Here is a 24,294-nt window from a genome sequence, read left to right on the forward strand (position 1 = left end):
TACTAGGTTGGATGGAGCTACGATATCCGCAGCTCCACCCTCTGAGGTTCAAGGCCAGTGGAAAAGAACACATGTGCCTCTCAACAGCCCCAACAAAAGTCTCATCACATCTTATGGGCTCCAACTAGGTCAGGAAACCACCTCTAAGCCAATTACTAAAAGCCAGTATCAGGAATAATCTGAGTCCTATGTCTCCCCCTGAAGCCCTGCACAATATCATCTCCACCAAAGTCCACGTGCTAAAGGGTGGGTGTGAGTGTGGGTCTCCGTGGGAAAACTGAGCAAGGTGAATAAATACAAAGTCAGAAAGCCAAGAGATCCTCAGCACACACTTGCCCAGAATCACACCGCGACTAAGAGACAAAATCAGGACTTACGCACAAATCTCCCAGGACCAAGTACTCCAAAAATAGTGGCAAATTATTTTAAAACACACAGGTGAATCACAAAAAGTCCTCCAAACTGAATCTCTTGGTCACAAATAACAGTCTAAAATATTAACAAACTGCCGACAGGACTTCAAAGAAAGCCTCTTACAAAATAGAAAGTTTGTTAAATTAAACACAGTTACCGTTATCAAAATCAAAATCCTTTATAGTTCTAAATGGTTCCTTACCACCTGGAAAGTCAGAACACTGTACTCAAAAGAAAAAGGGAAAAGCTTTTTGACCTATTTTTGTCTCTACATGGACGTAAAGCACCGAATCCTATTTATTAACTGCCTTCAACGCACGCTACTGCTCTGGCAATTTGCAACTCGAAAATGACACTTATTATTCAGCTAGAGATTAGAATCTCAAGCAGTAGGGCATTTTTTAATAAAAAATAAAATTAAAAATAGATTTGCCATTGTCTGCTTAATAAAACTAGTAGTTCTGCTGGCTTAGAGGGGAAATAACATATTTCTTGGGATTTTTATATATTCATCTGAGCAGTGCTAAAAAAAAACAAAGTTACTAATATATCTTGAGCAACTGTACATTGCTTCTAACTATACATTCAATCTCTCTGGCACATCCACTGTGGCCCTAAGCAGCCAGTGCAGGCTCTTCTACCAAAACAAAGCAAACCCCTCTGAAACCTGACGTGTGCAGGTGTCAAAAAACACCAGGTGCAGCTTGACAGATGTGAGCCAAATAAGGAAATAGTCAGCCCAGCACTGCCCAACAGAACTTTCAGTCATGATGTATATTTTCTACATCTGTGCTCTAAAATATGGTGGCTGCTAGCTGCATGTGGTGGTTACTGAGACTAAGGAACTATATTTTTAATTTTATTTCATTTCAACTCAATTAGAGTAGCCACATGCCGCTAATGGCTACTGACCGGGAGGGCAGCTGGGATGTTACCCTTGAGAATTTCTCCAGCATTTTACCTGTTGTTCTCTCTCACTCACATTTCCTATTCTAGCACACACACACACACACACAAACACCTACAGTTCTCCAAACAAGGCATCTGTTTTCTTCCTCTGGGGTCCTGTCTATGTTATTCATGTGGCCCTGGATTTCCATACTCCTAGCCTTCCTGGTAGACATTCCTTTTCATCCTCCCAATCCAACCCAGGCTTTATCTCTTCTGTGAAGCTGTCCTTGATTTTTCGTTCTATCTTCCCTGCTTGTGAATGGGTGAACTCTGCTTCCCCACTGCCCTGTGCATGTGAACGTCTCTGTGGCTATGTTCATTATACTGCAATGGGTCGGGAGCATGTCCCTTCCAGATTGAAAGGCAGAGAGGGTGGCTGTAACAATGAGCACTTTGGGCCGGGCACAGTGGTTCACGCCTGTAATCCCAGCACTTTGGGAGGCTGAGGCGAGTGGATTACATGAGGTCAGGAGTTCAAGACCAGCCTGGCCAACATGGTGAAACCCCGCATCTACTAAAAATACAAAAATCAGCCCGTTGTGGTGGCATGTGCCTGTAATCCCAGCTACTCGGGAGGCTAAGGCAGGAGAATCGGCTTGAACCCGGGAGGTGGAACTTGCAGTAAGCCGAGATCGCGCCACGGCACTCCAGCCTGGGCAACAGAGCAAGACTCCGTCTTTAAAAGAAACAAAAAGAAAAAAAAGCACTTTGAAGATGGCTGCCTAGCATTAAATCCTGTCTCCAACTCTTACTACTACCTCTAAGATCTTATGCAAGTTAGATGATCTCTCCAAGCCTTGGTGTCTCATCTGTAAAATGAGGTTATTAATGATAACCCTTCTTGATGGCTGTTGCAAAGATTAAGTAAATGTCCAAACACAAGCACAACATTTGCCTGGGTACCTGGCAAAGAGCAAAAATGTCATAACATTAATCTCTTATGTATTGTTTTTCATTATATTATTAGACTGTGCACTTTTAAGTATAGACTAGATCTTAGCCATCCCTGAAACCCAGGAGCACAGCATACAGTGGGTACTCATTAAAAATTAAAATGACTAATGATGCCTCCAGTGGATGGATGCCAGCCCTGAACTCAATTCTAAGTATTCCCCATAATGCTAAAGGGCCTTGCTCTAAAGGTCAAACTAGGAAACTAAAAAGATGTCTCAGCTGGGCTCAGTGGCTCATGCCTGTAATCACAGCACTTTGAGAAGCCGAGGTGGGTGGATCACTTGAGGTCAGGAGTTCGAGACCAGCCTGGCCAACATGGTGAAACCCCTTCTCTACTAAAAATACAAAAAATTAGCCGGGCATGGTGGCGCATGCTTGTAATCCCAGCTACTCCGGAGGCTGAGGCATGAGAATCGCCTGACCCCGGGAGATGGAGTTTGCAGTAAGCTGAGATAGCGCCACTGCACTCTAGCTTGAGGGACAGGGCAAGACTCCCTCTCAATAAATAAATAAATAAATAAATGATTAAAAATTAAAGAGGTCTCAACAGAGGTAGACAGAGGAAGAGTAGTGAGCATGCAGGAACATCCAAAATGCATATGCGGGTTTATTCAAACTGCACTCAAACCCTCTAGTGAGACACCATCATCCTCCCCAGAGGTCCCACCCCTGCCCCAAGCCCTCCCTGTATCCACAACCTGGCCAAACCGCTACTAAAATGTTACTGATGAAAACAAGCCTTATCCTGCAGGTTTTGAACGCAGTAAAAGAAGTTTAAAAGCCACTGGTCTAACAAGGCCGTAAGAGAACAGATGTACAATTTAGTTCCCACAGTCTGTTCCCGGCGCCCTTCCTCCCACTTCCAGTTTACTCATCTCCTTTCTTTCCTAGGAGGCCAAGGGGGGCGGGGATCACCTGAGGTCAGCAGTTCGAGACCAGGCTACCCAACATGGTAAAACCCCGTCTCTACTAAAAATACAAAAAATTAGGTGGGTGTAGTGGCGGGAACCTATCATCTCAGCTACTCAAGAGGCTGAGGCAGGAGAATCACTTGAACCGGGGAGGCGGAGGTTGCAGTGAGCCGAGATGGCACCACTGCACTCCACCTAGGTGACAAAAGCAAAACTCCATCTCAAAAAAAAAAAAAAAAGAAACAAAAAAATGGAAACCGTCCGATTTACAGACACCATGTGTAACCCTAGATTCTAACTGTGCTCCACAGTGTCCCTAACCCTGAAAGACAGGATACCTCGAGACCCTCCAAGGTTTCTTGGTTTTATTGAGGACAAATAAACATGAGCAGCAGATGAAACAAGCACTAAAAATGATTAAGTGTTCAACATACAGGTTTTCTAGCCCAGGAAGAGTCCCAGTGGGACTGTTTGTTTCCCAAATTCAATGTCTCCCTCCTGCTACAATGATCCCTGGCACAGGGAGTTTAGTGAAAGAGAAAGCTGGGAGCTGGGAGCATGCAGTAAGTGCATCTCCAATGTGGCTTTCCTTTCGGTGCTTTGAACGTAGAAAGTGATTTCCATTTCAGCACAGCTTCCACTTAGGAGGATCAGGCAGCACTGGAAGCCTGCATGCAGGTGACCTATCTTCCTTGGGGCCCCTGTGCAAGAGGTCTAAAGGGCAAGGACTGGGGACTGGCGTGACTGAAGAGTGTAAGAACAGCTGCCATGCGGTCTGAGGACTGGTGACTTGCCTGCTGTGCAAACTTGAGTATATCACCTCCCCTCTGTGTGCTTTGGTTTCCTTGTTTATAAAACAAGAGTGTGGTTTCCAAACTTTTTTTTTTTTTTGAGATGGAGTTTGGCTCTTGTTGCCCAGGCTGGAGTGCAATGGCGCAATCTCGACTCACTGTAACCTCCGCCTCCCGGGCTCAGTGATTCTCCTGCCTCAGCCTCCTGAGTGGCTGGGATTACAGGCATGCGCCACCACGCCCGGCTAATGTTGTATTTTTAATAGAGACGGGGTTTCTCCATGTTGGTTAGGCTGGTCTTGAACTCCTGACCTCGTGATCCATCCGCCTCGGTCTCCCAAAGTGCTGGGATTACAGACGTGAGCCACTGCACCTGGCCCCAAACTTTTCTTTCTGTAAATAACGAGCCTCCTTTTTGTCCCCAACAAAATCTTCTGGGAAGCACAAATATCTAAAACGTACAGGTGACACATCTGTGACTGAAGTGTATTTACAGGATTCTGAAGTCCCACTGACCTGAGTCTCTCTCCCTTACCTCCCCCGCCCCCCGGAAACCCAGAATCCTAGAAGTTCATGGAATGATGTTAGGGAACTACACCATCTTTCGAGCATCACATCAAGTTGAAAAATTCCACGATGTTACTTATAACAGATCTTATTTATTTTTATTTTTTGAGACAGAGTTTCACTCTTGTTGCCCAGGCTGCAGTGCAATGGCACGATCTAGGCTCACCACAACCTCTGCCTCCGGGTTCAGGCGGTTCTTCTGCCTCAGTCATCCTGAGTGGCTGGGATTACAGGCATGCGCCACCACGCCCGGCTAATGTTGTATTTTTAATAGAGACGGGGTTTCTCCATGTTGGTTAGGCTGGTCTTGAACTCCTGACCTCGTGATCCATCCGCCTCGGTCTCCCAAAGTGCTGGGATTACAGACGTGAGCCACTGCACCTGGCCCCAAACTTTTCTTTCTGTAAATAACGAGCCTCCTTTTTGTCCCCAACAAAATCTTCTGGGAAGCACAAATATCTAAAACGTACAGGTGACACATCTGTGACTGAAGTGTATTTACAGGATTCTGAAGTCCCACTGACCTGAGTCTCTCTCCCTTACCTCCCCCGCCCCCCGGAAACCCAGAATCCTAGAAGTTCATGGAATGATGTTAGGGAACTACACCATCTTTCGAGCATCACATCAAGTTGAAAAATTCCACGATGTTACTTATAACAGATCTTATTTATTTTTATTTTTTGAGACAGAGTTTCACTCTTGTTGCCCAGGCTGCAGTGCAATGGCACGATCTAGGCTCACCACAACCTCTGCCTCCGGGTTCAGGCGGTTCTTCTGCCTCAGTCATCCTGAGTAGCTGAGATTACAGGCATGCGCCACCATGCCCGGCTAATGTTGTACTTTTAGTAGAGACGGGGTTCTCCATGTTGGTTAGGCTGGTCTTGAACTCCTGACCTCGTGATCCATCCGCCTCGGTCTCCCAAAGTGCTGGGATTACAGACGTGAGCCACTGCACCTGGCCCCAAACTTTTCTTTCTGTAAATAACGAGCCTCCTTTTTGTCCCCAACAAAATCTTCTGGGAAGCACAAATATCTAAAACGTACAGGTGACACATCTGTGACTGAAGTGTATTTACAGGATTCTGAAGTCCCACTGACCTGAGTCTCTCTCCCTTACCTCCCCCGCCCCCCGGAAACCCAGAATCCTAGAAGTTCATGGAATGATGTTAGGGAACTACACCATCTTTCGAGCATCACATCAAGTTGAAAAATTCCACGATGTTACTTATAACAGATCTTATTTATTTTTATTTTTTGAGACAGAGTTTCACTCTTGTTGCCCAGGCTGCAGTGCAATGGCACGATCTAGGCTCACCACAACCTCTGCCTCCCGGGTTCAGGCGGTTCTTCTGCCTCAGTCATCCTGAGTAGCTGAGATTACAGGCATGCGCCACCATGCCCGGCTAATGTTGTACTTTTAGTAGAGACGGGGTTTCTCCATGTTGGTCAGGCTGGTCTCGAACTCCCGATCTCAGATCATCTACCCCAAAGTGCTAGGATTACAAGCGTGAGTCACTGCACCCAGCCTATAACGGACCTTATAATGCCTATCTTTAGGAAATGGCTAAGAAACAGACTAAATCATTATTTCCTTTAACATTTGTATTATGAAAAATGTTAAAAACATTTAAAAAAAGAGAGTCCCTATATATCTGTGACCTGGTATCAGTAATTATCAAGTCATGATCATTACAGTCTTGTTTCCTCTCTACCCTACTCATTCCCATGACTCCCTCTCTCCCCACCCCACGATTACTTTCAAGCAAATCCCCAATATACTATCATCTTGGTCCTAATGGTTTCAAAACCTTTATTTTTAAATCTCAATTTCATTACCACACTAAGAAAAGAACATTAATTCCTTAACTTCATCTAACATCCACAAGCCACTGGCACCATCAAATTTTCCCCCTTACAATTCCCTTGATGAAGAACAGGGTTGTTTTTCTATAGAGTTCTCTGCTGTCTGAATTTTCATGACAGTGTCTCTGTTTGTCATCTAACCTGCGTCTCTGCCCTCCGTGTATTTCCTGTGACTTCCTAGCTAGATGGAGGGTCTTGATCAGATCCAAGTTCCACTGAGAGGCACATGACATCTGGTTGTGTTTCTCTTTGGTAATGCTGGCAACCACAGATTAAAACACTGACTTCATTAGGCTGATTATTTTACAGCATCTTACCCATCTTCCGAAATGTTTCACCCATATACAAATATAGAACATTAGATCTTCACAGTTTTACCCAAACTGCATTCAACTACCATTGTTCTGAAATTTTTCATTTAATGACACGGGAGTAATAGTTTTTTTAAAAATCAGAATTCCATAAGATATGCTTCACATGGTAACAATATTGAGTACAGTTTAGATTCTAACAATTCAGAAGACATTTATTCAGAATAGTGCTTTATACATAGAAGGTGAATAATAAGTTGTTGCTGAATAAATAGCCAGTCCCATTAAATCCAGTCCACTTCTAAGCAGTGGTATACTGTGAACTGATCTGTACAAGGACGCCACCAGATGTACTTACTAGGCAACAGACTCAAGTCTTCCAAAACTCCCCAAACATCTTTCTTCTCTCATTGTAAACTAGAAAAAGTCAAACAGTTCCTGGTTTTCACCATTTCTTACTTTGTGTTGTTTTTGAAACAACTGCCTAAAAACCCAGCATGGCTCCATCTTGTTACTGCCTTAACTCATTCATTCACGCTTTCTCCTCCCTCCAAATAGCTTAAGCATAAGCCATAGCCCCTGATCAAAAATCAAACCAGTAATTTCTGCCACCCCCACTCATGCTAACTGGTGGTTACAAAAAAAAAGAAACTGACAGCCTGTTTCAACGTTGCCAGAGTCTGAGGGACCCCAAAATGATCAATGTCACCATTTTGCTTCATGCCTAGGAGCTTACTGTGCGAAAAGCAGCAACTCCCTATAGTCAATTAATAGTTCCGTGAAAGAAGCCAGAGACATGAGCAATCAAAACTAAATCAGGCAGCACATTTTTTTTGAGTCCTCCGTATTCTTTTTTTTTCTAGAATGCTGCTGTGAAAGCTCAGAATATAAACAAGTCGCTGCTTATTAGGAAAAGACTAGTTGAAAATCTTTTGCCCAGCACATCTCAGCCACCACAGTAGTTTTCCTCACCAACACGCTTACATTTCAAGGACTCAGTGAGTGAGAATGAAAACAAGGTGGTGGATAAGTGGTTTTTAAACCAGGCTCATGGACCCTAGGGGTAAGAAAGGGCAGGCACTGAGACTTTTTGGCCAGCACCTCTACTTCTCTCTCCACCCCCAGCCCTGCACCCCCGCAGGCCACTGAATGACTCAGACTAAAAGTCATTCCCTCCAGCACCCACAGTAACCTGTTCCCACAACAGGAGCCCACCCCAGCCTGACTCAAATTCTGCCTTACTCAGGGAAGGGAAGGAGGGCTCTTCCTGAAGCCACATTGTGACAAAGATGCCCCAGGCTCCTTGCACACTGCCAGACAAAGGACCCAAAAACCCCAGTGGTTTCACCAAAGACAAGCCTATGCTCCAACTAAAGACCCCTCATTCTGAATAAACCAGTATTCAGTTAATTACTCAAGACAAGTCCCTTCAACGGATCCCAGAGGGCCTCTGAGGCAGAGAGAGGGACCTGGGGCCAGGTCCTTGATCCATCCCTAACTAGTACTGGGCAAATCACTTGCCTGAGATGCCTCTTCTGGTCTGTAGACTGGAGGACCATATTCACTACCTCCTAAAGCTCTTAAAGAACCAAAAAGGCTAACTGCGTAATAAAGGCAAATTCTTTCTCCTCCACCCCAGCTTGTCCCGCTTCACTCCCTCTGCCTCATTGTTCTTCATGGGCTTATACCCCCTATTTCATCTGCACTCAGTCCTGGAGAACAGTTCTTGGCCTGTCCACTCAGCAGACACCTTCTCTGTCACAGGGACTATGTAGAGAAAGAAAAGCAGGATAAATCCTCTCTGTTCTTGCACCATTTCTGGTCTAGGAATGATAGTGTGCCATCAGTCTCATGAAAAGGCAATGCTTTTGCCTCCCAGAGTCACCCTACGATAAGACGCTGCATCAAAAGAAACCTGTCCCCTCAACTCCAGGTCCAGCAGACACACAGGCCCACTTCACAGAACATCTCAACCACTTGGGTGTCCTTAGCAAGCTAATGTCGTTTTTACATCAATCAGTCCCTCTCCACTCCACCTCCCAACACCTCACCATCTTCACCATAACGTTAACAGTATCCATGTATCTCAGAGGATATTAATTCCACGGGGCGCAGGCAGGAGCTCCGGTCTACTGAAAAAAACTCAAATGAGGATTACATCTTTCAAACGAGGGATGGGATACATTATTAACAGGCAGTACTTACTCAAAACCTACTAGGTACTAGACACCAGGCTACAAGTTTTCAACATATTAATCCCTTTAGTTTTTTGTTTGTTTGTTTGTTTTTGAGACAGGGTCTCACTCTGTTGCCCAGGCTGGAGTGCAATGGTGCAATCTTGGCTCATTGCAACCTCTGCCTCCCAGGTTCAAGCAATTCTCCTGCCTCAGCCTTCCAAGAAGCTGGGATTACAGATGAGCACCACCATGCCCAGCTAATTATTTTTTTATTTTAAACAGAGACGGGGTTTCACCATGTTGGCCAGGCTGGTCTCAAACTCCTGACCTCAGGCGATCCACCCGCCTCTGCCTCCCAAAGTACTGGGATTACAGGTGTGAGCCACTGCGCCCAGCCTCCTTTAGTTCTTATTACAAGACCAAGGCATAGGTACAGTTGTTATCCCAATTTTCCATACAAGGAAGTACAAAGGGACAGAAAAGTTAAAGAAGTAGCCCAGAGTCAGATGGATGTTAGCGGGTAGAGGTACAATGAGAGACCAGATAATCTGGTTCCGTAGCTTCAGGGCCTTTTCCACAGAAAAGTTAAAGGAGGACCATACCTCTGTTGCGGAAACTGCCAGCGACCACAACCACTCATATTTAAACCCACCAGGAGAAAAGTCCTATTCACTGTCTGGACTAATGATCAGAAGATCTCGGGCCTCACCCAGGACCTACCACCAGCAGCAGCAATAACATGGCCTTCAAACAGGGATTTCACCTCTTCTAACCCCTACTTTCCCATCTAAAAGATGAGCGTCCTAGATAATAGTTCTCATATCCCAGGATTATCTGCAAGGAAACCAGGGAGCAGAGTTAAGTCTTCCACATCTGAGGTCAGAAGGACCTAGTCCAATTCTGTGCCATGAGGCCGGCTGACTGGTGACTGTGGGTAAGTAATTTAACCTCTATGTTTCCGCTTCCTCATTTGCAAAGAAGGATAACAATGAATTTATTTCAAGTACTAAATGAAGCAACACCCATAAATGCTGAATTCAGTGTCCAGCATATAACAAACACCTAATAAACGACAGACAGTCATATTATTAATATTACCATTATTATTATCAAGATCTGAAATTCCACAGAAGGAAATCTTCCCCTCTTTAATACGGTAGACTTTATAACCTTATTTGGAAGGATAATCTGGCTAACACATTTTCCCATTTAAATCCTTGAACAACCAAGTCTGACTCAGAGTGGAGGGGGATAGGGCAGAGGGTGTAAAGGTAGCAGCTGGATCCTAGGCCCTTCATCTGATGGGGGAAGGGTTTTGCTGGCTCCTTTCTCTAATTCTATCCCTGCCTCTCTCTTAAGCCCCTCCCACCACACTCATGCTCCCAAGACCCTATAAGTAACCTAACCAGTCTTAAAAAACATACACCACCAAAGCAAGTCTACAGCTGCTGAATGATAATGACAAGGTTCCTATGGCAACCCTCATCTCTAAAGTTTGGGTGGTGGAAGACAGAGAGGGATCATTTAGCAACTGGCTTATGGGTGAAACACCTTGAAACTGCGTGTTTTTTGATTTTCTCCACAATTAGAGCCAGGCCTTATACTTTTCCAGCACAGGACACTTTATAAGGTGTTTCACACAAATTAACTACTATGTGAGATAAGGAGGAGAGATTACTGACCCTGTTTTTTACAAGTGAAAAACCTAACTACTGGAGTTGTCAAGAGCTCATATGCAGTAAATCCAGGATAAGACCTTGGGTGTCTAGACTCCTAAACAAGCGATTTACTCAAGACCCCACTGTCTCTTCCAGCCCTACCCACCTTCTCCTCTCTACCACCCCAGCCTTCTAGGCTTTCTCCTTCTCTCAACTTACTCACTTCGAGGCACACTTACCCAACCTTTGCATTTCCGCCTTCTGTCACATCCTGCTCTGTTTCCACAATTATCAAGTGACTCAGCTCTCCAATTAAGCTGTGTATGAGTCTATTCAATACCATTCAGCTATAAAATAACCTACACATTTCTACAGTGATGCCTATGACAAGGTTTTATTCACCAAGTGACTGTGCCACCGGCTCCAGTTAAAGACTACCAGGAACATACCTGTAGTCAAACAAAGTTGAGTTTATTGGTTGACTGCAACAAGGTAGACACGATGCCAGGCAGAATTTCAGATATCTCAGCACGAGGATGTCAGGAGGAGCTCATTATACAATTTGGACTGTGTTCAGTGATTTAGGGGTAGGCTCAGGGAAACATAGTTTTGCTCTGAATTGGGTGCGCTGTCAACAGAGCAGAAATTTTATGATGACGTAGCTTCCTAATTTTTATCTAAGAGGCAGGAGGAACAGAATGAGGCTAAAGCCACAATTGGTAAAGAAACATTCATGTGAGCTGAGACCGGGGAACGTTTGGTCGTTTCTGCGCCTCGCAGGGATCTTGCTTTTATCTGTGCTCCGTGTTGATGATTAAGTGGTCTTGTTTTTGCCTTGTTCTATCACCAATATAGAGTGACTCCCTCCTATGTCCGTATTCTGAGAAACTCTTTATGCTCAAGAAAAGAACACACAAGGGCCCTAGCTATTAGAGCCAGGCTGGCTCTAAGCAAATAGCAGCAGAAGGAACTATTCTTTGTAATTTTCTCGACAACTTGTTCCACAAGTCACAATACCTATTTGTGGTATTTACTTTGTAACTTTTTAAAAATAAGACTCATGATGCAGAAGGCTGATATGAGTCGACCATGAAAAGTCAGCCCTGGAGCTACAAAAAGGGGCCTCTGAGCTGAGAAACTGAAACAGATGTTCCCAGATCAATATTTTTTTCCCTGCCATCAACTGCTGAAGTAATTAATAGTCACTTTTATTTCAGAATTTGTTTTATATTTAACAAAGCCTCCTGAGCAGCCCTTCATGGCTTCAAGGTGGTCTGGGCACAAGATCAATAAAGATTTCACTCTTTAATTAGGTTACATTCCAGTAAAGGTAAGATTTCTTTTTTGTTTATAAAAATAAACACAATAAATTTAAAAAAACATACAGTCTGTTAAAAAGTGGTAAGTATTATGAAGGCCGGGCGCGGTGGCTCACGCTTGTAATCCCAGCACTTTCGGAGGCCGAGGTGGGCAGATTGCCTGAGCTCAGGAGTTCGAGACCAGCCTAGCCTGGGCAACACAGTGAAACCCTGTCTATGCTTTAAAAAAAAAAAAAAAAAATTAGCCGGGCGTGGCAGCGTATGCCTGTAGTCCCAGCTACTTGGGAGGCTGAGGCAGGAGAATGGTTTGAACCTGGGAGGCAGAGGTTACAGTGAGTGGAGATTGCGCCACTACACTCCAGCCTGGGCAACAGAGTGAGATTCCATCGAAAGAATGAAAGAAAGAAAAGAAAGAAAAGAAAAGAAAAGAAAAGAAAGGAAGGAAGGAAGGAAGGAAGGAAGGAAGGAAGGAAGGAAGGAAGGAAGGAAGAAAGAAAGAAAGAAAGAAAGAAAGAAAGAAAGAAAGAAAGAAAGAAAGAAAGAAAGTGATAAGTGCTATAGTGCTATGAAAATAAAGGAAAAGCAGAACAGGGTAAAGAGGGTTGGGAATGCCAGGCGAGGGTCACAGTGATCAATGAGGCAACCAGGCAAGCCCTCCACCATGTGAAATTTAAACATGAGAAGTCTTGATGGAAATGAAGAGGAGGGTCCAAACAAAGCCACCAAAGATAAATTTATCCAAGGAGAAATTAATCCAAAGGGAAATCAGCACCATTGTCTCATTTCAGATATGCGACAACTGAGAACTAGAGAAATCTAGGAACTTGTCCGAGAACACACAATCTGCGGGCAGAACCAGATGGAACGTGGGTCTCCAGATTCCCTGCCACAAGCTTCCTTCCCTATAACGAATAGGATGTAAGAGCATTCTGTATAGGATCAAATCCAGAAGTCACTCCAGAATCACAGGCAGAAAGAGCCTCGGTTTTCCAAGCACACACAGGTTTACAATACCTGTGTGTATCCACGCCAACCTGCAAAGTGTTAACTACCAAAAGATCCTAAGAGGTCTAACCTTTAGCCTCATTCAAAACAGGGGAAGAGGAGGAGGCTGTGAGCGTTTAAGTCCCTTGTTCAACATTTAGATGGCAAAAGGCAGGGTTTATTTTCAAACCCCAGCTGCATAATTTCATAGCTCTATTATGCAAAACACCACACACCAGTATGATGTTCACAGATACATGTGGCCTACAGAACCCTTAATAATACCTACTTCACAGAGAGTTGTGAGGTTTAAATAAGTATGCCCACATATGCCGAAGATAGCAAGGATATGAAAAAATGCCAGTTCCTTTCCCACATGTGCTGAGTTGGAAACAGCTTGGTGCCAGAGCACGTCCACAAGGACAGGGACTGCCTGTTGTGCTGTCTGCTGTATCCTCAGAACTGCCTTGGGGCAGGCACTAAATATTCACTGAATGGATGGAAAATAGTAGGATGCAAGTTCTTCCTTCTGCTCTTTGTTCACAATACTCCAGGGATCCCCGAGAACACCTCTCAGTTCAGCTGTGGACAAGCAGTAGCAAATGTGAAAGCGAAACCGCTCTCAGCAGGTCCTAACTGAGTCCCTACTGGGCAGGCTCGTGGCCAGCCAGATGCCCAGACCGGCCATACCAGACAGTCCTTGTAGAGGCTGAACAAGATAAACTGCCTCTTGTGGATGAAGAAATCTACCAAAGCACTCTAGAATGGATTCCAAGATCCATTTGCATCAAAAACATGAAATCAAATGAGGATCACATTCAAGGAGCTGGCATATCACAAAGTCAGAGCTGATCAAGGCAATTATAAATGTACTTAAGGGAAAAAAAAAGAAAAACAAAAGACCTTGCCCTGGGTATGAAGAGAAGCCATGAAGGGCTACTCAGAAGGCTTTGTTAAATATATAAAACAAATTCTAAAATAAAAGTGACTATTAATTACTTCAGCAGTTGATGGCAGAAAAAATAAATCTTGATCGTGGAGGATCGGTTTCAGTTTCTCAGCTCAGAGACCCCCTTTTTATAGCTCCAGGCTGAGCTTTCACCATCAGCTCACATCAGCCTTCTCCATCATCAGTCTTATTTTTAAAAAAGTACAAAGTAAATCCCCCAGTGTTCTCACCAAGCTCCCTTACTTACTTGAAGGGTAACCTTCATAGAAAAGAGGCCACTTGATAAATTCCAAGGCAAGTAAAAATAAAACATAATGGAAAAGATAGTCTCATCATCATAGCTAATTACAAAGGAAGAGTACATCACTTTTTTCTCCCCAAGTGTCTCCAGTTTATTTAAAAAAAAAAAAAAAAAGGACCAATTTAACAAAGACATTCTGTGTTACTGGTCTGAAGAGAAACAGAAGGAATCTTGGGAGATGCACTTGTGATTTATAAAACCAAAGAGTTAGCTGTTGAAACAGTTATTCATAAATGTATTGGTGACATATGTAAATATATATGATATGCCAACTGGATGCAAGAGCCCGGCGAAGGTGCTGTGGGGTGTCATTGCTGTATCAACTGAGGCTGTGCCCTCCACAAGCTTATGGCTGATTGCAGCACAACAAAATCCCAGAGGCAGGACCACGGGGCGCTCAGCAGAGAGAGAGTACTTTCCAGCTCAGAAGGCCCGGGGAGTCGCTCTGGAGAAGGTGCCATTTAAAGGGGGCCTTGAAGAATGGGTGGGAGGTAGAGGGGTGAGGTGGGAAACTGTCAGAACCCTAACCATTTGCTAGACACTCCACGTGCCTCCAACCTGCCCAACCCAGAAAGGACCTGGAGAGAGAACTCAGAGGCTAGAGGGTCCACCACGCCTCACCAGGGCTGTGTAGCACAATCCCCAGGACCCATGTTTCAGAACCCACGTGCCACACTCCAGCCAAGATGGCAGGAATCAGAATTTCAGGGATGGGGCTTGGTCCTGTGCTTCTGGTCAAGGCCCTCAGGAATTCTGATGAGCAGCCCTCACCCCCCAGGAACCACAGATTAACACCAGTATCTTAGTTTTTAAAATCGGGCAAATGAAACTCAGAGAGGAGGTTCCTTACATTTTCATCATCATTCTGATGAATATGTAGTGAATACCAACCTCAAGATACAAAAAATAATAAAGCCCATCCCTGCCCTCATTACACGTTTTTTGCTCATTGAGTCCTTACAGCAAACCACGAAGGATTACTGTCATCTCTTCACATGTCCCCTTTTTATTAAGACAACGAAACTGAAGCTTAAAAGGTTAAGAGAACTGGAACAATAAATGATGGAGTCAGGATCAAGTCTTGGCATCCTGAGATGCAACTCTCACTTCAGTGCTGCTTACTGGAGGCTTCCGGGGCACCCAGCCCTATGCTGGCACTTGGGTGATGACCATGCACAAAAAATGGCCTCTAACCTCAGAAGGAATAGGGGATTTAGGGCACAGCAGAAGAGAGCTGTCCAAGAGCCAAACTTCCACTGAAAAGATTCCAAAAATGTTTCATGTGCAGAATCCAACCAGAGTGCTGAACTGTGGCCGTCCCCGGACCAGTTCTCAGGGGGCCATCCTCCTCTGGAAATGTCCTCCACCCAGACAGTCACACGCCTCTCCATGGAAGAGGGTCGGAACCATTCCTGATAGAACAAGCTGGGTGGGTGGGTGGGTGGTGGGTCTAAGCAGCCACTTCCCCCTCAGAGCCTCAGTGAGGTCTGTATGAAGAGGCTGAAATGAAGCCGCAAGGCGCAGCTCCTAGGAGTGATAAACAGATCTACTGATCATCAGTCAAGAGAGGAAGACACAGGGGAAATCCCACCAGAACTGGGAATTAGACCCCGTTTCCAGATCCCTCTGAGGCAGCCACTGTGTCTTCTTTGGTGGAAGAACCAGATTACAGCCCTAAACTTAGAAGCGGACAACGCCAAGCCCTAGGCTGGTGCTTCTACTTTTAGCCGTGTGAGCCAAGCGAGGTAGCTTACTTCAGCACAGATTGCCCAGCTGAAAAACAGCAAATCGCAAAGGTTTCTGTGAGGATTTAATAAAACAGCTTTGAAAACGCTACACATCTTACCTGGCTCATGACAGGTGCTCTACAAACGGCTGATGGATCTGAATCTGTTTCTTAATGTAGGTTCTGAAAAATAGACAAGGCCCCTTTAAGGTCAGATGAACCTGTCTGTCATTATCCTTTTTGGTATCCCCTCTGCTCCCTAATTTTTGTTTTTCCAAGAGCAAGCAGAAAAAGCTAAAATAACTTTTTTTTCTTTTTCTTTTTTTGAGACAGAGTCTCACTCTATTGCCCAGGCTGGAATACAGCGGCGTGATCTCAGTTCACTGCAACCCCTGCCGTCTGAGTTCAAGTGATTCTTGTGCCTCAGCCTCCCCAGTAGCTGGGATTACAGGCTCAGCTAATTTGTGTATTTTTAGTAGAGAGGAGGTTTTACCATGTTGGCCAGACTGGTCTCGAACTCCTGGGCTCAAGGGATCCGCCCTTCTCAGCCTCCCAAAGTGCTGGGATTACAGGGGTGAACCACCGTGCCCAGCCTAAAATAACATCTTTTAAGGTAAGGTTCATGGGGCAGACAGACTAGAGGCTCTTTTATTTTTATTTATTTATTTTTTTTGAGACGGAGTCTGGCTCTGTCGCCCAGGCTGGAGTGCGGTGGCCGGATCTCAGCTCACTGCAAGCTCCGCCTCCCAGGTTCACGCCATCCGCCTCCCAGGTTCACGCCATCCGCCTCCCAGGTTCACGCCATTCTCCTGCCTCCGCCTCCCAAGTAGCTGGGACTACAGGCGCCCGCCTCGTCGCCCGGCTAGTTTTTTGTATTTTTAGTAGAGAGGAGGTTTTACCATGTTGGCCAGACTGGTCTCGAACTCCTGGGCTCAAGGGATCCGCCCTTCTCAGCCTCCCAAGTGCTGGGATTACAGGCTTGAGCCACCGCGCCCGGCCGAGGCTCTTTTATTCTAAGCTGGAAGTCAAAAGAAACAGACGCTCCTCAAGGGCAGAAGAAAAAAAATCCATTGTGAGCTTTTGATACCCAGACAGCTGGGAAGCCCCAAAAGGCAAGAATTCAATAAATACTCCCACTGGACATGCAACCGCAAGAAATGACGCAATCAGAAAAAGGCCAAGTTAAATTACACGTTCACTTGCAGTAAGTTTTCAAGGAAACATACTAACAAAACACTTACTGAACTATTTCTTATAATTGTTTATCGGTAAACATTAGTAATTAGTAATTAATGCTCTCCTACATAAACAAAATGCCTATTTTAAATAGAAAACAGTAATCGAGTGCATCAGAGAGAATCTCTGGCCTATCACACAAGAGATCTCGCCTTTGACACCATAAACCATATTACTGCACACCCAGGGCAGCTACCTGCTTAAGACCTGGGCTTGAGAAAAAATGACTCGCCTCCAGGAAACAACAGATGCTGGAGAGGAAGTGGAGAAATAGGAACACTTTTACACTGTTGGTAGGAGTGTAAATTAGTTCAACCATTGTGGAAGACTGTGTGGCGATTCCTCAAGGATCAAGAACCAGAAATACCATTTGACCCAGCCATTCCATTACTGAGTATATACCCAAAAGATTATAAATTATTCTACTATAAAGACACATGCACACGTATGTTTATTGTGGCACTATTCACAATAGCAAGTCTTGGAACCAATCCAAATGCCAATGATAGACTGGATAAAGAAAATGTGGCACATATATACCACGGAATACTATGCAGCCATAAAAAAGGATGAGTTCATGTCTTTTGCAGGGACATGGGTGAAGCTGGAAACCATCATTCTCAGCAAACTAACACAAGAACAGAAAAACCAAATACTGCATCTTCTCACTCATAGGTGGGAGTTGAACAATGAGAACACATGGACACAGGGAGGGGAACATCACACACCGGGGTCTGCGGTGGGTGGCGGACTAGGGGAGGGATAGCATTAGGACAAATACCTAATGTAGACGACAGGTTGATGGGTGCAGCAAACCGCCACAGCACATGTATACCTGTGTAACAAAACTGCACATTCTGCACATGTATTCCAGAACTTAAAGGCTAATTAAAACAAAAAATGACTAGCCTCAAGGGCGCTCACCTTACAAATGCAAACCTGTATCATGATAATAATGTTGTATTACTGTACTTCCTAATTTCAGAATGACATCTCATCATAGTCATTTTTAGAACATGGAAACAAACACACGAGTTTTGGAAGAAGATTCAGCAGATGAAGAAGTGACACTAGGAAAACAATGGGCACCCAACAGATAGAAACAAAAAGCCTTTGTCTCACATGGTGGCCTCTGGCGGTACAAACTGGGTCCCCACAAGGCTTCTGGAAGAAGTGCTGTCTGAGCAGTGACTCAGAAAAAAAAAGGAGTTTTCAACAGGCCCAAAGCAGTTTCAGGCTTAACAAAGGCCATATTAGTATAAAATTCTTCTCAACTCCTAAAGCTGGAGGATCGTGGAAGTAAAAAGCAGTCAGAAATCGGGTATCAGACAGAGACTGGGGGGCTTAAATCCGGGTGTGTTTTCTTGGTCTTGAGTGATTCACGAAATCAACAAAATGTAGCCAGGAGCTGGAAGCAACCCACTATGACATGTAAGATTCATCAAGGACGTGTCCAACAACAGATAAATGGGCAAACCAATGTGATACGTGGCAAATACATACAGTAGAAGGAAGTATCATCACACGCTATACCACGTGACACAAACTTTGCAGACCTCATGCTAAGTGAAATAGGCCAGTCACAAAAGGACAAATGCTGTGTGACTCCACTCATATAAGGTATCTGGAGGACAAAAGCCCACAGAGAATGCTGCTTGCCAGGGGCTGGGAGGAGGGGAGAATAAGGAGTTCTTGTTCAAAGGATGCACAGTTTCAGTTCTGCAAGATCCAAACAGTTCTGGAGATTAGCTGCACAACAATCTGAAGATACTTAACACTACTGACCTGTCCACCCCAAAATATTTAAGATGGTCAATCTTATGTGTATTTTACAATTAAAATATTTTAAGGTTTTGTTAAATTAATTTTTTTTTTTTTTTTTTGGTACAGACAGGGTCTCACTATGTTGCCCAGACTGGTCTTGAACTCCTGGACTCAAGTGAGCCTCCTGCTTCGGCCTCCCAAAGTGTTAGGATTACAGGTGTGAGCCACGACGCCTGGCCTTTTTTGAATTTTTTAAGTCAAGAAGCTGATACTTAAAATAAGGCTTGAAATAAGACTTAAATAAAATAATGTACACAATCTAGCCATAGCACCTGGCATACCTTAGATGTTCAAATAAACATTTGTTTCTCCCACTGTCTTTGTTTCCAGAATAAGAAATAAAGTTGTGATCAGAGAAGTTAAATGCCTGGAGGGGCAATCCTAGTGGTTCGGAACTCCAGGGCCACAGTGTCCTGGCTCCACACTGGATTCTCTACTCAGCAGCAAGCGTGGCCTCGGCAAAGTGACCTAGCCTCTCTGACACTCAGCGTCTCAGCGTCCTGAACTGTGAAAGTGGTGGTGTGATCAGCACCTCAGAGGGAGCTCTTCTGAGGATGGGCATGCAACGGTGATCAGGAGAATGCCTGGCCCATACAAACATGACTTCAGGGCTCACCAGAGCAACGTGGGGACAAGACCAACACGTGCAAACGACCAGGCCACTACCCTGACCCTCCTGGGCTAGTCCTCAACTCCAGCTGCCCACAACAATTAGAATGGTGCAACTGCCTGCAAGCAGGAGCCAGCACGGGGAACACGGTGGGCCCGGCCAGCCTGAGGCCTCTCTGATAACCCACTGCACTGTCACCACAGCCACGACCCTAGCCCGCACATCCATGCACCCTCAGCAAGGTCCCTGGAGGGTGAAGCCTGCACTCCTGCCCAGTGCAATCCCGGGCATTGTCGCTAGAGAGATTTCATCCTGGAATCTAGGGTGGGCAAGGATCCCTTAGGCTGAGAGTGGGTAAGGAAGCAGCATCGCCCAGGCAGCCTCTGCCTCGCATACCTCTCTTCTTCCTCCTTTTCTTCCACTCCCCTTATTCCCATCTGTGTGGCGAGGAAAAGGTCAGTAAGCACAGCTCCATCTTGGTATTCTCCCCAAAGCTCCACATGAAAGGAAAACTGACATCTGTGAGGAGATAACAGCTAACTCGTTTTTCCCTCCGTTAACTTGGTGGCCGAGTGCAGCCACCACCTGGGCTAAGCATGCCAGCCTTTGCTAACACCCACTCTGCAAGAGGACCAAGCACTGCAACTCGGCTAGCTGTTTCTCACTCCCACTCCTCACCCACCTACACACAAACACACACACACACACACGCACGCACACACCCTTAGCCTACAATTAACAGCAACAACAAGAAATCACAACAGCGAATGGTAGCATATTGCCATAGAACAAGCCATGGAATTTGCACAAGATCCCTCGGACAAGCAATTAACCTCACTAAGCCTCAGGCTCCTCACCCACAGAATGGCCATGCAGACAAGCCTGGCCTCTCCATGTTGCCATGAAGATCCATGACTGTCAAATCTGAAGAACTCTCCTACGCAGCATTTGGTGCCACTCCTGTCCTGCCCCCCAGAACTTCACGCCAGCCCCAGGAGCTCCTGCACCAGCAAATAAATGTTTTCACTGGGATTATGCAACTCACTTCTGCTCACCACCCTTCAGCCAGAATGAGCCTCATGGCCCTAGAAAGGGGCAGGGAAGGGGGCCATTCCTGTGTCCTCAGTAGAAGAGAAGTGGATTTTGGGAACCAGACGTTTCCTTTTTTTCTTTTTTCTTTTTTTTTTTTTTTGAGACAAGGTCTCACTCTGTCACCCAGGCTGGAGTAGCCTGATCTCGGCTCACTGCAACCTCCATCTCCTGGGTTCAAGCAATTCTCACGCCTCAGCCTCCCAAGTAGCTGGGATTACAGGCACATGCCACCATGCCCAGCTAATTTTTTTTTTTTTAGTAGAGAGAGGGTCTCACCATGTTGGCCAGGCTGGTCTCGAACTACTGACTCTCTCAAATGATCCATCTGCCTCAGCTTCCCAAAGTGCTGGGATTACAGGCGTGAGCCACCGCGCCCGGCGGGAACCAGACGTTTCTAACGCAGACACATCCTCTGTCCTCGAGAGCTCGTGGCAAGTGGTGAAGACAAGCTACACAAATCCCCGGGAAGAAAACATCATGGAAAAGCCTGCCAAAGCCCCTGTAAGCTGCCACGGGAGCAAAGGAAGATTCTATTCACCCCACCTGGGAGCCTGTGACCGGGGTGTGTATGTCATCAGGGAAGGCTTCCTGGGGGAGGTTATATCTGAACATCTTGAACAATACAAGCGATCTTCTCAGGGAAGAGGATTGATGGCAGTCACTGAGCAGAGAGGCTCCTGGCCTTGAACAACACTGCAATCTCATCTTTACCGGTGTTGAGGCCTGGGCTCCTTCATAACTGTATCATAAACCCACTCCGAGTGGGTGTACCTGACACTGTGACCACCAGGGCAGAATCACCATGAACACAGGACATGGAGGGCCAGCCGGACACCTGGGTCCCAGGAGAAACAGTGTAGGGACACAGAGGCCAGACAGGCCTCGGTTCCCATCCCAGCTCTGTTACGTGTCCTCGTGGGCCATTATGACATTAGTTTGTGGGCTTGGTGTTATAAAACATAAGCTCTTTTTGTGAGAGCTGTGTTTTCATTGACCCAACAAATCTATTAACAAAAAAGGGGCAGTCCATGGTCAAAATTGCTACCAGAGGTAAAAGCAGTCAAAACAATATTGATGATTGATGTTTCTACTACACCTATATATTAGTATCTATCAGAGGTAGCACACACTGAGTCCTCACTAAGGGCCTGGCCAATTTCTAGTCTACTATTATTATTATGCTCTTTCACAGATGAGAAAATTGAGGCACAGAAGTCAATTAAGCTGCCCAAAAGCATAGGGATGTGTTGCAGAAAGCGGTTTGCCTCCATACTGAGCCTCAGCAGGGAACTCACCATTCCCACTTCTCACACAGCACCGTGGCAGACAGGAACACGGGAGCCGACAGTTTACAGTTCAAGTCTCAGCTCTGCCACTCAGTCACTCTTTGATCTCAGGCGTGTCACCTCTGCAAGCCTCACTTCCCCCATTTCTGAAATGGAGGTTAATCCAACCTCATCAGGTAATTAAGGCAAAGCACTCGCCACAGAGAAGCGCTCAATAATGCTGTCATCTTTATTTCCTTTAGCAGTCAAGAGGGTGGGGTCCCTGCCCTCTCAGCTTGCCCAATAGTCTCCTGCCTCAGGGGAAGGGCCAGGGGATAGCTGACAATGCCATCCCCATTTCTAGAAGACCTTATAAGCTCAGATAAACTTTATTAGAAATATAAAGGAGAAGCCGGGCCCGGTGGCTCACATCTATAATCCCAACACTTTGGGAGCCTGAGGCGGGTGGATCACAAGGTCAGGAGTTCAAGACCAGCCTAACCAACACGGTGAAACCTCGTCTCTACTTAAAAAAAAAAAAAAATGCAAAAATTAGCCAGGTGTGGTGGCGCACACCTGTAATCCCAGTTATTCAGGAGGCTGAGGCAGGAGAATCACTTGAACCCAGGAGGCGGAGGTTGCAGTGAGCCAAGACTGTGCCATTGCACTCCAGCCTGGATGACAGAGTAAGACTCTGTCTCAAGAAAAAAAGAAAAAAAAAAAAAAAAAAAGAAATGAGAGGAGATAGGAGTACTTTCGTTTTCAAAAAATTGAAAATCGTGGTTCCTGAACTGGAAGACACTAAAAGTAACCCAGAGTTTTGAGGAGGCCAATGTCTGGGGCATGCTCCCACTGGATTGCAGTTTCACTTGAAGGCAAAGTCATTATGCAACATCCCACATCTGTTAATCTGGCCTAACTAATGCCTCCCATGTTTCCAGGTGAACGTGAGGCATATGGAGCTATGACAAGCATCACGGAACTTCCATCTCCAGTGAGGTGTGCAGTTCCCCTTTCTTCTTCCATTGCCTGGCAATAGTTTGTACAGAACCTACCAGGCAAGTAAAGTCTTGACCTGACAGAGACAGAAGGAAGTTGGGAGGCAGGGAAGGTCAAGAAGACCCTTCAGACCACTGAGGACTATTAAGGTTCCTTGCAGGTTTAAGGGGCTCCCAATTACTTCAATAATCCTGGAGCCCCCATCAACGCCTACCATGGAGCCGGGACCCAGTGAAGACACGGAGGCCCCTATGTTCAGGAAGGTTATTTACAAGAAAGATGTAATAAAGTGCTACACTGATATAAATAAATAGTCCAAAGCACAATACAGATACTAAGCACATACACGATAAAGACAAGAAGGGAAGTAAAGAAACCAATGCTGGCTTCGTGTTGCTGGGGAAAGCTACACAGGCAAGGTGCAGGTGGCCTTGGAGTGGAGAGCGCCTAAGTGTTCTTCCTTTACTTTTTTCAAAAATGCATACTTCTATACGTTTTACCAGGCAAGACTGTAAGCTCCTTGAGGGTAGGGATGGTGCCCTGTTTACCACACTATCCCCAATACCATGCATAGAATAAAGACTCAAACGCTGGACTGATGGATGGATGAATGGATAGATGGACAGATGGATAGTCAGCGCACAGTAGCAGAAGACACGTAGATTTAAGTGGCCAAAGCCCACAGAACAGGGCTTTCCCCAGAGGCTCATGGCCACATTTTCCCTGTTCCTACTTTCAGAATCTACAGCACTCTTAGCCTGCAGTCCCTGGATTTCACAATCACTGCCTATATTTGGACTGCACTCCTGATGTGGCCTCATCCTGCAGGCCTCTCTCACTCACTCACTCTCTCACATGTCTCTCTCGATCACCTTTAACCCACTTCTGCTCCTGACCCAGACCCCTGGCCCACCCCAGGTTGGTTCGCAGTTTCTGAAAGAGCCACAGCTGTGGGTGTCAGGCCCAGCCCAGCAGACAGCACATGTTTGGATGCTCAGTTATCATAAAGTACTGCTGACCTCTACTGTGGAACAGAATTCAGTCACCTCTGCTTCCACATCTGTGCAGGACAAACTCCCTCTGCTTTTGCTCCATAGCCCCAAGTCTAGCACAGAACCTATTCCCCTTCACCCATCTTCAAGAAGGGAAGGCACAGCTGGGAGCTGTAAAATGTCACTATACCCACAAGCTGCAACCGTTTGTTCCCTCCAGCAAGACTGCAGATAATTTCAGCTGGACCTTCTCTTCTTCTCACTCTGACCTCGAAGTAGATTTTGTTTCATTTGTTTGTTTTCACAACAGAACATCCTGGTAGGGAATATTGGCGTCTTTTTCTTTTCAAAGTGACATTGACACAACTCCACTTTGTACAAATAAATATTTTCAACCTAA

The 24,294-nt window shown here is 45.5% G+C and overlaps 1 protein-coding gene across 4 annotated transcripts in view; it reads right to left on the reverse strand.

The window, feature by feature from the left end:
* Positions 1–24,294, reverse strand: part of LARGE1 (LARGE xylosyl- and glucuronyltransferase 1) — a 645,964-nt gene that overhangs the window by 563,522 nt on the left and 58,148 nt on the right. For 2 of the 4 annotated variants that reach the window (XM_033232742.1, XM_033232743.1), the window contains exon 2: positions 15,997–16,059. The exons of the other annotated variants lie outside the window; for them this stretch is intronic. The gene's annotated coding sequence lies outside the window, so the exon portion shown is untranslated. The remainder of the gene's footprint in view (positions 1–15,996; positions 16,060–24,294) is intronic. 4 annotated transcript variants of the gene reach the window in all.

This window comes from Trachypithecus francoisi, unplaced genomic scaffold (assembly GCF_009764315.1).
Source record: "Trachypithecus francoisi isolate TF-2019V2 unplaced genomic scaffold, Tfra_2.0 Lachesis_group14, whole genome shotgun sequence".
Classification (NCBI taxonomy): Eukaryota; Metazoa; Chordata; class Mammalia; order Primates; family Cercopithecidae; genus Trachypithecus; species Trachypithecus francoisi.